The 14,807-nt window shown below is 35.1% G+C and overlaps 1 protein-coding gene across 26 annotated transcripts in view; it reads right to left on the bottom strand.

Moving 5' to 3' along the window:
• The window catches only part of MBD5 (methyl-CpG binding domain protein 5), a 482,676-nt gene that overhangs the window by 354,795 nt on the left and 113,074 nt on the right, over nucleotides 1–14,807 (bottom strand). For 14 of the 26 annotated variants that reach the window (XM_078327825.1, XM_078327833.1, XM_017973491.4 and 11 more), the window contains one exon: nucleotides 2,252–2,294. The exons of 11 other annotated variants lie outside the window; for them this stretch is intronic. The gene's annotated coding sequence lies outside the window, so the exon portion shown is untranslated. Of the gene's footprint in view, nucleotides 1–2,251; nucleotides 2,295–11,084; nucleotides 11,214–14,807 lie in introns of all 26 variants that reach the window. One more of the 26 variants, XM_078327822.1, reaches the window with a different exon arrangement.

Genomic DNA, 14,807 nt, shown 5'->3' on the forward strand with positions numbered 1-14,807 from the left:
TGATTACCTATTTAACTACCTTCCTTCCTTTCTTCCTCTCTTTTGTGCTTCAAATATAGAGATTTGATATGGTATTGCTTACTTCTTCATTACTTCTCCAAACAGGTTATAGGAAGTAAATAAGTATCATTAGTTTAACAACGAAATTTAAATACATGACTAAAATATATCTCTAAAGAAATAAAAAAAGCTCACCTACCAAGCATCTTTTCCATGTTGTTAATATAGTCTGGCTCTCTAAGCTACAAATAATTTATCATTTCTATTGTATATGTTTCTGCATATTACATATAATTGGATTTATGTTTGTAATTTAGACTTCCATATTGTTAGCATTATATAAACATCATAGCTTCTCTATAAAACTAATAATACAGAAGACAACTGAATCTTCTCCCTTAATTCAATATAATAATATTTTGAATTCCTACTATGTGCAAGGTACGTTTTAGGTACTCTTGGGTGTTTTAAGAACAGAGAATTGAGGATATCAAATACACACAAATCAAATACACACACTATAAAAGTAGAGGTACAAATAAAATGTCATGCAAGCTAAAAAGAGGGAAGGATTATTAATTCCTTTGTAATTCTTAAAGAACTGATATAAAGCAAATTAAAATCTGGTGGACTAAGATTTAAAATCTAATACTAAGGAGCTTAGATGCAAGTTTATCCCTAATTACAATTTTCAATGAAAAAACATATAAATCTCTTCTGTTTATCCTTCTGAAAGTTATCTCCTACAGTACATCCTATCCCTTGAAAAGATCCTACTCAACAGTTTTCCATCATATTTCACATGACCACTGAAAATGCCATCACCTTAGGAAGCTTTCTCACCTGATTCCAAAAGCTATGATTGTTCTCTATAGCATGTAATGGTCACAATACTCATTATTTATTGTAATATCTGGGTACATTTGCACATATTCATAACTACCTTATGTACCACACCAAAATAATCTGTGAAACTTTTTTTTTTTTGAGATGGAGTTTTGCTCTGTCACCCAGGCTGGAGCGCAGTGGCGTGACCTGGGCTTACTGCAACCTCTGCCTCCCAGGTTCAAGCGATTCTACTGCTTCAGCCTCCTGAGTAGCTGGGATTACAGGCATCTGCCATGGCACCCAACTAATTTTTGTATTTTTAGTAGAGACAGAGTTTTCCCATGTTGGTCAGCTGGAACTCCTGACCTCCACTCTCTTCAATTTCCCAAAGTGCTGGCTCACAGGTGTGAGCTACCATGCCCAGCCTCTGTGGAGCATATTACCACAGATTTCCATAGTTGGGTTTGGGTTCTGTATGTCTAGAAAACCTCATGCTGTTTCTCATGTGCAGCCAGGGTTGAGAGCCAGTGTATATCAAACACTTTCAGAACACAGACAAATCTGAAACAGCATACAGATATCTTCTTGAGTGCCAATTTTGATTGCTGCCTGAAACACCATGTTAAGAAGGATACTGAAGCAGGGCAAGTTCAGATTGCCTGGATCTGAATCTTGGTTTTGGTACTAATTACCTGTCTGACTTTGTACTTCAGCTTCCTTTTATGAAAGCAGAGATAATGCTCATATTTACTAGAGCTGTTGAGGGGATTAAAAGGGTTAGTACCTTGCACAGAGAAAGCTTAGCTAAATATTAGCAATTGTTATGAAAAAGACATTATGAGTTTTGAGTTATTTCCCAATTCAGACCTGAGAAACACTCTTGGGGGTTGAATCTTAATGAGAATAATGATATACCTATTAGAAAAAGCATTACATACATATACTTCTAATTGAGAATTACAGTTAGGGCAGGTGTGGTGACTCACACCTGTAATCCCAACACTTTGGGAGGCAAAGGCAGGTGGATTGCTTGAGCTCAGGACCTCAAGGTCAGCCTGGGAAACATGGTGAAACCCGATCTCTACAAAAAATTAGCTGGGCATGGTGGCGCATGCCTGTAGTCCCAGCTACTTGGGAGGCTGAGACCAGAGGATCGCTTGAGCTGTGGAGGTGGAGTTTTTAGTGAGCCAATTGCATCAGTGCACTCCAGCCTGGGAGACAGAGCAAAACTGTCTCAAAAAAATAAAAACAACAAAACAGAAATATAGTTAGAACACAGCTTATCTGCAAACTGAGGCTGTATGTATTTGAGGCTTTGTGTTTTGATGTCCAGTGCAGCATAGAGGAATAACAGCTGTGGGGAACATGAGAACAAGCACGGATTTGGAAACAGAATACTAGTGTTTAAGTCTCGATTAATTACCTGTGAACCCAGAGAAAGTCATAGGCTCTTTTCATTTCTCCATCTGCAAAGTAAGTATAAAAGCAGTTTTTTACTTTATGATGTTGTTACAAAGATTACAGGAAATAATGAATGTGAATGTATCTAGTATATGGTTGGACACATGGTAAATACTCAATAACTTTGATTCCCTAAGCTAGTCCTCTAAATCATACTTAACCCATTTATAGCTAAATGGCAGTATAAATAGCCAAGTATAACCCCCCAAGTATAACTTGTTATACTAGTAACTTTTTTTCTTGTCCTGGCTCTTTGTACCATGAAGGTTTAGGCTCTGGGTATAACGAGTAGACCACTGACAAAATCAGAGCCCCAAATGGCCAAAAATTTTAACTTAAAGAAGCAAGCGACTAAAGAAAAACCTGCCATTTAAACCCTTGAGACAAAGGCTTCATGTGCTTAAAAGGTTCAAGTAATACTTATAATTTTCTTTAGGTCTTCTTCTGTATATGCTTGTTTTGCATAACTGTCTAATTGTATAATTTTATATTCAACATTTTTCATATAATATTTTCTCTTGAGCATTTCCCCATATCATTAAAAATCCCTTAAAATACTGTTTTCAATGGTTGCACAGTATTCTAGCATATGATGGATCATATATAATAACTATTCTATTAAACATTTATTTTATTATTCAATTTTTACTATTGTAAATAATGCTGAAATTAACATTCTAATGTTAGTGTATGATTTTGTTAGGAAAATTATTACAAAATTAGAGGTGAGATTCATATAACATAAAATTAAACATTTTAAAGTGCACAATTCAATGCATTTAGTACATTCACTATATTATATAACACCACCTCTATTTAGTTCTAAAACATTTTCATCATTATGAATATTTCTGAGATATTAATGAATATGAACATTTTAAATGTTTTCAAGATATATTGTTAAACTGTCCTCTGGAAAAAATAAAGTTAAAACAATTTACACTTTCACTAGTGGCATCTGAGAGAGCCCATTTCACAGTTTTCTGTTCTCATGACATTCATTATTATGACAAGGTTGGCTATCATTCAGTGACAAGTGTGCTGAGCACTATCATAATCTTGTGATTTAAGTGACCTATAAATTTATGTTCTTTCCTATAAATAATTCTTATTGGTTTTTGGTCAAAATTAACCAAGCCTTCTATTAGAGTAACTAGATTCACTATTTATTAAGTTCAGCTAAGTGAAAGGCACTATGCTAAAATATGCAGACTAAAAACAAAATTAAAAAAAAAAAACCACAGACCCTCAAAGAGCTCACACTAGTGGAGAAGTTAAACATGTTATCAGGTTTCGTAGATTATGATAACTGCAAAAAAAGATCATACGGAAGTGGTAGGTAGCACAGAAGAGGACATGAATAGCTTTATTTGAATTTTCAGGGAAAGATTCTTACAGAAGATGACATCTGAGATTAATTTTGAAGGACAAATGTGAATTCATGAGGTTGGCAAAAACCAAAGACCAATCTTAGAATCTGTTGTGGCCTGGAGACTTGAAATGTTTCTTCTAGGGAGTAGTTATAAGCAGTTCTGCCCTGCTAGTGTACAAACAAATGAGTGGGGCCTGTGGGAGCTGATATTGAAGAGGCAAAAGCCAAATATAAAGCACCTCAGGTTTATATCTATGTTATACAGTATAAATTTAACCTAAAGTCAATAAAAAATCATTAGTAGGTTTTAATTCTGGCAGATACATTATAATATTATCGTTTTAGATTATTGTTTTGGTCAATCAAATCATTTAATCAACCAAATACCTAATAGGGCATAAAGATATCCTGTATGATCTGGCTCCTTTGTACCTTTCCAGGCTAATTTTATAACTATGTTATACAGTATAAATTTAACCTAAAGTCAATAAAAAATCATTAGTAGGTTTTAATTCTGGCAGATACATTATTATATTATCGTTTTGGATTATTGTTTTGGTCAACTAAATCATTTAATCAACCAAATACCTAATAGGGCATAAAGATATCCTGTATGATCTGGCTCCTTTGTACCTTTCCAGGCTAATTTTGAGCCACTCTTTCCTCTGGTTTATCTGGTAACGCTAAACTGTTTTCAGTCTTATTTCCTAGGCATTTGTACAAGTGGTCCCTTCATTTGGACAGTGTTTCTTTTCTCTCTGACGGTCTAACTCCCACTTATCTTTTAGATAGCAACAGAAGTGTAGCTTACTCTGGAGAGCTTGCACTCATAAACCAGAGCTTCCAGCCCCCTATGTGCTACTAAGAGTGCTTGTTCTCAAAGTGCTTGTTACACTGTCATGTTTTTAACTGTCTATATACACCAGTTACTATAAGCCTTGTAAAGGCAATGATCATTTCAAGTTTAATGACCATTATATCCACAATATCTAGCACAGGACCTAGAACACAGAAGTTATTCAGTAAATATCTCATAAATGAGTACTGAATATGGAAGGCAATCCTCATTTGAAATTTAATGACCATTATATCCACAATATCTAGCATAGGACCTAGGACACAGAAGCTATTCAACAAATATCTCATGAATAAGTGTTGAATATGGCATGTGAGCCTGGCAGCAGACCAGGTGGATGACCATGGTAAAAGGACAAATGAAGGCAAAAGTATCAAGAATGAAGAGCATAGAGAGGAGAGTATTATAGGAGTTGGAATCAATAAAATAAGATAACTTACAAGATGTAGAGAACAAAGGACAAAGAGAAGAATGATAGAAATTACTTAATCTTTGAAGGATGTTTCCCAATTTTTAAGAAAATAGGCATTCAGGACCAAGGCAAACATGTTTCCTGTTCCCTGTCCGAGCTCTCTCCTATTACTCAAGCCAGGCACAATAGCTACCTTATCATTTTCCCAAAATGCCAGGTACACTCCTGCCTTACACTGTGCAGTTGCTGTTTCCTCATCCTGTAACAGTCTTCCCCTAGATACCCTTGTGGCTTGTCCCATCACCTCCTCAGATCTTTGCTCAAATGGTAACTTTTCTGTCATGATGTCCCTAAGCATCCTACTTAGAACTGCAACTTTTATCCTCAGCTTGGCTCTCCTTAGCAATCATCCTTGCTTCATTTTTCTCCAAAGAATTTGTCAATATCAGACACATGTTTTAATTATTTGCTTTGTCTCTTTCACTAGAAATATACATTTCTCGAGAGGTAAATATTTGATGGTTTATATCACTATTACACCTTCAGGGACTATAGAACCTCGTAGGTACTCAATAAATATTTATTTAATTAATTAATGATTCAATGAAGATCTGAACAGTGTTGCCCAAATGAGCATATAGGAAGAAAAAGAAATGTAGGAGATAAGTTCATTTTAAGATATGCTAAATTAGGGGCTGCCTCTGAGACATTAAACTGGTACTCAATGAAACATTTCAGCTGGTTCCAACAAGCACATCATATCCAGAGACAATGTATAAAGGATCAAGAGAATTTATAAAACCCATAAAAATTGGGAAATACCAAATATTTAAGGAGTAGGCAAAGAAAGAAGTGCAAAAACATCTAAAAAGGAATAGCCAAAGGACTAGGGAGAATATTAATAAAGGAAAATAATTCTCTAGCCCTCAGACTCTCTGATGTAGTAACACTTGCAAACATTGTTAAAATCACCTTTTTCCAAACTCTGGAAATTAAAAACTTAATCCAGAGAATATTTATTCAAGCAAAGTGGCTGAATTTCCATATGAAGAGTGAATCTTGTGGCATTTTAATTTGCATGAATTCCATTCTCTTCTCCAGTTGCAGAGTAGGCTAAAAGCCAAAAGCTTCACTACTATAGTAGCTGTGTAAATTAGCAGCTTAGCAGTCACTAAGGGGTTAGAACAGTTTTAAAAATTCTATATTTTATAACAGTTTTAAGCCTTCCCAAATGTCCATTCTCACAGAATTGTCATCATTTTACCTATCTGGCAGCTCACTAAGCTCCATTTTCAGGACTTGTGTTCATTTCAGCTGACTCAGAACTGCCTCTATGCTGCCAGTGCTATCTACAGAATATTTGTCAAAAATAATCAGTGGCAATTGTTTAACAATGCAGGAGATGACTTTAATAGTTGGAGCTAACAAGAAGCTTACCAAAAAAATTGGAGAGTAAAATGTCCATAGGAGTCTACAAAAAGGTCTAACATATTTCTGGGAATCTAGAGAGCTATGCACGGTGACTTGGGCAAGATCACTAAAGACCTGAGAAAACTCTAAGCTCTCACCTCTGGCTGCCTCAGAGGCTCTGTGCAAGAAGAAAGTGAAGGCTAAGGCTAAGACAGAGTAGTAAACAGTCTGCTGGAACATTGAAGTCATGTCCCAATACACACACAGAGGTCCTTCACAAAGGCAGGGAAACTCACTGGCTTAATCTCCCATAAATTATTAGTTGACTATAAAGGTAACAGAGCAGAAATTTTACTGGCCACACACAACAAAGAATACCAGTTTTAAGGAAAAAAATCACTCAAAAAACACATGCATAGCAACAACAACAAATGGCAAAAACAAACTGAGGGGAGAAGGTAATCTAATATTTAGAGCTGACAGTTACATTTATTTAAAATGTTCATTTTTGGGCAAGGCACAATGGCTCACACCTGTAATACCAGCACTTTGGGAGGGTGAGGTGGGGATCACTTAGGTCAGGAGTTTGACACCAGCCTGACCAACATGGTGAAACCCCATCATTACTAAAAATATAAAAATTAGCCAGGTGTGGTGGTGCATGCCTGTAGTCCCAGCTTCTCAGGAGGCTGAGGTGAGAGAATTGCTTGAATCTGGGAGGCGGAGGTTGCAATAAATTGAGATCACACCACTGCACTCCAGCCTGGGTGACAGTGCATACTCCATCTCAAAAAAAAAAATACTAATAATAAATTAAAAACAAACAAATAAATAAAATGTTCTGTTCTGACAACAAATTATGACATATAAAAAAAGGAAAGTATGGCTTATACACAGGATAAATAGCAGCTGATTGAAACTGTCCCCATGGAAACTCAAATATTCGATTAGATAAAGATGTCAAATCATCTATAATACATATGTTAAAAAAATTAAAAGAAACTATGCCTATGAATAAAGTATATAAATAACGTCTTACCAAATAGAAAATAACAGCAAAAAGAAAGAAATTATCTTCCAAAAAGAAACAAATAAAAACACTGGAGTTTAAAAGATAGTAACAGGCCAAGTGCAGTGACTTACACCTGTAATCCCAGCACCTTGGGAGGCTGAAGTGGGTGGATCACCAGGTCAAGAGATTGAGACCATCCTGGCCAACACAGTGAAACCCCATCTCTACTAAAATACAAAAATTAGCTGGGCATGGTGGCGCATGCCTGTAGTCCCAGCTACTCGGGAGGCTGAGGCAAGAGAATTGCTTGAAGCTGGGAGGTGGAGGTTGCAGTGAGCCAAGATCCCGCCACTGCATTCCAGCCTGGCACCTGGCGAAAGAGCGAGACTCTGTCTCAAAAAAAAAAAAAAAAAAAAAAGGTAGTAACAGAAATAAAAATATTTATTAGAAGGTTTGACCAGCAGCATATTTCAGTTCACAGAAGAAAGAATCAGTGAACTTGGTGACAATGATCTAATGAAAGGTTAATTGAGACTATCTTATATGAGAAACAAAAAGCAAATACAATTAAAAAATTAAAAGAGGCTCTGATATCTGTGGAACACCAACCAGCATCCCAAAAATGCATGAGGGAGTCCCAGAGAAAGAGACAGAAAGGGACGGGAGTGGTGTGTTTTTTTTAAATGGCTAAAATAATTCCCAAATACAATTGAAAAAATACCCTTAATATGGATACCCAAGAAGCTTAACAAACTCAACTAGTATAAACTCAAAGGCATATGTACCCAAGCACATCAAATTAAAAGGTCAAAAGGCAAAACAAGGCCAGGCGAGGTGGCTTATGTCTAAAATTCCAACATTTTGGGAGGCCGACGCAGGTGGGTCACTTGAGCCCAGGAATTAGAGGTCATATTAGACAACATAGGGAGATCTAATCTCTACAAAAATAAAAATTAAAAATTAGCCAGGTGTGGTGGCACACACCTATAAAGAGGATCGCTTGACCCGAGGAGGTTGGGGCTGCAGGGAGCCATAACATGACATGTACCTCAGCCTGGGCAACAGAGCAAGACCCTGTCTCAAAAAAACAAAACAAATGGCAAAGACAAAGAGATAATCTCGTATGTAGCAAGAAAAAACAAACTTATCATACATAAGATATCTACAATAAGATTAAGAACTTACTATAAACAACCGTAGGTCAATAAACTAGATAACTAAAATAAAATGGGCATTCATTAAAGTCTCTGTTGTTGTTAAATGTTCTGCAAATTGTCATTAATATACAATTATTTTCACAAAAGGTGGGATACTGTATTTTTAGAATTGATTTTATTTCTATCAAGATAAGACAATGCATATAGTGTATGAAGTAAAATAATATTAATAGACTCATAGTAAAAACAGCATTCTTCTGCCACCTTTCCTTCTACTCTCGCTGTCTCCAGAGGCAAACATCCTCAACTCTTCCGTCTTCTTTTTTCCTCTGGGATTAGCCTCTTTATTTCTAAATGACATTCTGATACAATGTCTTCACTTAACATTGTCAATAGATGCTTGCAAAATGTAACTTTAAGCAAAACCAGGTATAATGAAACCAACTGAAAGGATGTTATTTGAGGACCTGCTGTAGGTTGTTTAAAGTTGCACTTTCCAAGAACCTATCAAGGATATTAAGTGAGGATTTATTGTACTTCTACTTCTTCCCTTAACAATTTTAAACACTATTGGTTGACTTCTCATTATGTATGAAGACTTAGCTCTTCTGCATCCCTATAATTGCATTTCTGCCCATCTCTAATGTCAAAGTAATGTTACAATTTTGGGTTAAATGAGTGGCAAATGTCTATATTATCATGACTTATAAATATTATAGGCCCTGAAGTCAACTAGGAACATGGCTATTATTTCTCCTGGACTTACTAATTGCATGATTTTTTTCAAGCACTTAGTTTTATATGCACTTAGTAAAATTTTTATATACTCTTCCGACACCACTGCTACCTGGGTATCAATTTTTTTACACGTTCAAACATATCAATTTCCTTTGTTTCCTGGAGAGCTCCTTCTGAAGGCTCTGTTTTTAGGGTACAATCTGGACTTGGTTTTGCTCTTAGTTTGCTGAATAACAGCCATGCTGGTACTTTTCTTTGCTGCTTTCCTGGATAGGACTCTGTTTTCATTTGTCTATGTGTTTCTCTTTCTTGATTTACTTGTTCACCTAGATAAATCACATTCTCTAGTCATTTCCCAAGAAATAGTCCATGGAAAGTATTTTTAGGTGTGAGGGTAATATTCTCTCTATTCTGTCATCACACTTGATTTGGCTGGATGTAAAATTCTATGTAATGAAATTTGCTTCCCTTACAATTTTGAAGAAACTATTCCATAATTAAATTATTTGAGAAGTTCAATGCCATTCTACTACTCTGAATGTGAACCATTCACATTCCTTGACCTTAGAAAGTGCCCCACAATCTTGTCTTTATCTCTATTATGCTGAAATTTTGTGACTATTTTCCTGAATATGGGTATTTTTTATTTATAGTGCTGGATATTTCAGTGGTCTTTTTCAATGTACAGACTCATGTCCTTCAGTTCTGAGAAAGTTTAACATACTCTTTCTTTGATAATGTCTCATTAACTCTACTTTTTTGGTTCTTCTTTTGTGAGACTCCTATTTGCAATTCGAAAGGACTTCTAAGCCTTTAGTCTCATAGTTTTGTCTGCCTTTTTATCTCTTTGATTTATTTTTTGTCCTGTTTTTCTAGGAGTTCTCCATAGTTTTTCTTCCAGCCTATTTAAGTTTCAAAATCATTTTATTTATTATTTTTGAGATGGGGCCTCAGTCTGTTACCCAGGCTGAAGTGCAGTGGCACAATCACAGGTCATGGCAGCCTTGAACTCCTCGGCTCAAGGGATCCTTCTGCCTCAGCCTCCCAAAGTGTTGGAATTACAGGTGTGAGCCACTGTGCCCAGCCTCAAATTTTTATTTTTACTTAAAAATATTTTTGAGATGGGATCTTGCTGTGTCACCTCGGCGGGACTTCGGTGGCATGTTTACAACTGACTGCAGCCTCAAACTCCTGAGCCCAAGCGATCCTCCTGCCTCAGCCTTTTGGGTAGCTGGGACTACAGGTGTGAACTACCATGCCTGGCTTTTGAGTTTTGTTTATGTTATCATATTTTTAATTTCAAAGCTCTGCCTGTGGATATAATTTAAAAAATTTAAATAGTGCCTTATTACATTTTAATTGTCTGACAACTTTCATTTTCAGAATCCTCCAAATTCCATTCTACTATTTGTTTTGTTTTGTTTCATGTTCCAGGATTTCCTTCAATTATTAGACAACTGCTGGAATGAATTGTTGGACACTTATTCATGCTGAGAATGAAGCACCAAAAGGAAGTGAGTGGGTAGAACCTGTCAACTAGTGGAGTTTATTGGGGGTTTATCAGGTTAATCAGATAAGATGGCCTACTTGTAGGAGTATCTCCAATTGCAAGAACCTGAAGATCTGGCTTGAATTTTCAAGGGGTCTCAATGATAAAGTGATATTTCCTTGCTCTATTTTACTATACAGGCTGAAACTGTACTTCAAGTAGGTTTTCCAAAACCCACAACAGTCTCAAAGAAACTTTATAAATACATTCACCTAGTCTGACATTGTGAACATTATTTTATAGTTAATTCTGATTATACTTTTACATTTGTGAATTTAAAACGCATTACCAGCCGGTCACGATGGCTGACACCTGTAATCCCAGCAGTTTGGTTAGCTGAGGCAGATAGATTGCTTGAGCCCAAGAGTTCCAGAACAGCCTGGGCAACATGATGCATGATGATGGTGAAACCCCGTCTCTGCAAAAAATAAAAAAATTAGCTGGGCGAGGTGGCATACACCTATAGTCCCAATTACTCAGGAGGCTGGGGTGAGAGGATTGCTTGAGCCTAGGAGGCAAAGGTTGCAGTGAGCCAAGATCATGCCACTGCCTGCACTCCAGCCTGAGCAATATGCTAGAAAAAATTTTAAGCTATCATTCCAGATCAACTATCTTATTTTATAGAATAAGAAACAATATTTAAATAATTTCCTCAAGGGATTAACTAAATGAGAGAATTGTGGCTAGGTAACTTCGTTTACATTGGATGGCAAAATGCAAATAAACTTACCAAAAAACGTGGTAAAATATTTAAAGTTAATGTAAAACATAACATACTTTTATCTGCTTTTTTCTGAAACAACCTACAAACTTTGAATATTTAAACAATACTAAAATTAGTAGTAGTGTTTGGTGCTTTCAATTGGGTTATGCTAAAAATGCATTATTTTTCTAGAATTCAAAGCAAAAATCCATTGTCAATATACAAGAAAAAACAAGATGTCTTTAGTTATATATACTTAAACAATAGTTCCAATATGATGTGGTAAAAAGAGCAGTGAAATAGGAATAAAAGAATCTGTGTTCTAGGACATTACTAACGTTTCAAATCTAGACAAATCCTGTAATTTCTCTGGGCCTCAAGTTTCTCCACTATTCAAAAAAAGTATTAGATTAGATAATCTTTAAGGGCCACTCTAACAATGAAAGTTTAATTACCCCAATGTAATTATTTTCAAAGCAACAATAATATTTACTAATTGATAATTTGGGTGATGCATTTAGTTTTACAATTTGGATGCTTAGGTTTTGTCACAATCATTCATTCTCCCATTACTATTGAGCAGCAGCTTGCCCTTAAAGGCTGGGAGGCGAATAGGATATGTTGGGGCTCACCAGGCCATGGAAAAGACAAAAGCAAAGCTCAGAGATGCACAAGTACATGTACATCTGGTGAACATGTTGTGAGATAATGGGTGCAGAGGAGTAGCTATTGTTTAAAACTAGAGAAGCCATCCTAGGAAGAAAGTTACAAGAGTGATGGGTGAAATTCACCATTTCCTCTGGAGCAACACATCCTCTGAGTCCAGTCTTTAACTGTATAAATTATAGATAATCATTAGGGCATAAAAATAGCTTCAAAATTTGCTAAACTCAAGATTGTAAACATTTCTCTAAAACAATAAATAAAAATAATTTTCAAATAACATTAATATCACAAAGAATGAATTTAACTTAAAAAAAGAAACAAAACATAACACTGCATTCTCTGAGATTGCATCTCCTGAGAAGAAATGTATTTGAAAGTTGCCTTGATCTGAAACTCAAATCAATTGTCTAATCATTCTCCAAGGTAAACACTTTTTAAAGTTCAAACCCCAGTTTTAGCAGTTCTTTCTAAAAGAATTTATTTGTGGAGTTCAGCAGACAGAAAATTTGGGATTTTGAGTTATCTAAGTATTCTGTTTCCCTACAAATATCCATTCAAATGTCAAGTCAAATATGTTCAATTTCTTTATCTCAAGCATTCACATTTTTCTTTGCATCCTCACTGCCTCAACTAGCTTAAAATCACACTATCTCTTGATTAGGTTAGTATAATACCTTCTCAATCTCCCCACTTCATTTTGTGTTTCATAATGATTCCTATAAATAAAAATTTCCCCATTATCTTTCCTGAGGTGACATTCTTCTATGCAAGTATAAGTCACATCATGTTACCTGCTACATTCTAAAAAGTTACGTATTTTCCAGAATAACAGCTTTGACTTTGAATAAAAACTGGAGCATTTGGGCTTTAAAAACACTTTTTTTCCCCAATTTCTAAGGTGCAGTTTTTAGAAAGTCACTGATAGAGATTGAATTTAAAGTAAAAATGCCAACTTTTATAAATTTTGTCAAAAAAAGGAATTGCTATGAACAGATTTAAGTGAATATTGTTCAGACGAATATAATAATCAAGTAGCACTTGTCACTGACAAACACTGAACCTTCCTTAAAAAACAGGAGCTTGAGAGATTTTTGGTTGCTCATTTATGAAGAGACAATGAGCAGCATGGCATAAACTAACATGCCACAAATAAATGAAAAATTTTAAGTGATAAAATTTTGTTGTCTATCAACCAATGTTGTCTGTGAACCAACATTGTGTTTCTTAGATCTGACCTGAACAGTGAGGTACCTGTGAGGACCCTCAGTCTTGGCAGTGGAAATGAAAAATTCTCCTATTACTAAATTCTCACGCCTTCCATTTCTGACTTAGTCGGTTGAAATTCGTAGGTACTAATGATTTATGTTTGATAAACTTACAGTTTTGCTTATATCCTGTTATTGGCAAACCTGGTATCAGAATCTCAAAAGGTTTGGTTATTAATAGTATCTAGGTGCATATAATACAATTAGCAGACACTTACAGAGGTCAAAAGAGATTTTGGAATTTGGTGATACTGGTCTTTATTACACTAGCTTATTACATTTTCTTTCTTTATAATAACTGTTTATGTGAGTTTCATTGAAAATCACGGCAGTACTGTTTTACTCATGGTTTCCACAACTCTTTTCTGTCATACCTTAAATTTTCTCTATTAGGTAATGTATTTTCCTGTTAAATAAGATATCAAAAGCATCAATCACAAGACATAGAGAAAATATATTAGGAATAACTTGTATTAGTGTCTTCTAAACTGAAGTCGAAAAACTCATTATTCATGTTTTAATAAATAAAACTTCCAAATTAAAAAAAGTTATGTCTGCATTATCTTGGAAGAACAAGATTTATTGCAAATGAATCTCAGCAAAATTCCTTGATAAATACATTTTTTTCCATATTCTAATTGAAGTTTAAGCTGAAATCTCTTGCCAGGCTATCTGGATTTGAATGACCGTAAGCACATTTCTTTACCTTTCATGTTCCTCATTTATTACATGTGTAACATGAGAATAATAGAAATATCTCAAGTGACCATTTTAAGGATAAAGATATGTAAAAATACATATGAGTTTTTCAATTGATGTGGCACTGTGTATGAGGCCTTTGCAAGTATCTCTCACACCGTAGGTCATCAGTAAAGGTAGTTATTGCTAGTGGCTCTACATTTTATTACTGTTATTTTTATCCTTTTTTGTTATTTGATATATAAAATCAGGTGCTTTTTTATATTTGATATATAAAATCAAGTGCTACTTGATTTTATATATTATTTTTATTGTTATCTAAAATTTAAGTGTCCTTTTTATCTAAAAAATAATTTGTAATCTGACATATATAAATACCATCATGTGTCACTTAATGACAGGGATACATTATGAGAAATGCAGTGTTAGGCAATTTCATCATCATGCAAACATCACAGAGTACATTTACAAAAACCCCAGATGACATAGCCTACTACACACATAGGGTGTATGGCATAGCCCATTGCTTGTAGGCTATAAACCTGTGAAGCACATTACTATACTGAACACTGTAGGCAATTTTAATAAAATGGTAAGTATTTGTGTATCTAAAATATCTAAACATAGAAAAGGTATAGTAAAATTACAACATATTAATCTTATGGGATCACAGTCCTAT

This window comes from Callithrix jacchus, chromosome 6 (assembly GCF_049354715.1).
Source record: "Callithrix jacchus isolate 240 chromosome 6, calJac240_pri, whole genome shotgun sequence".
Classification (NCBI taxonomy): Eukaryota; Metazoa; Chordata; class Mammalia; order Primates; family Cebidae; genus Callithrix; species Callithrix jacchus.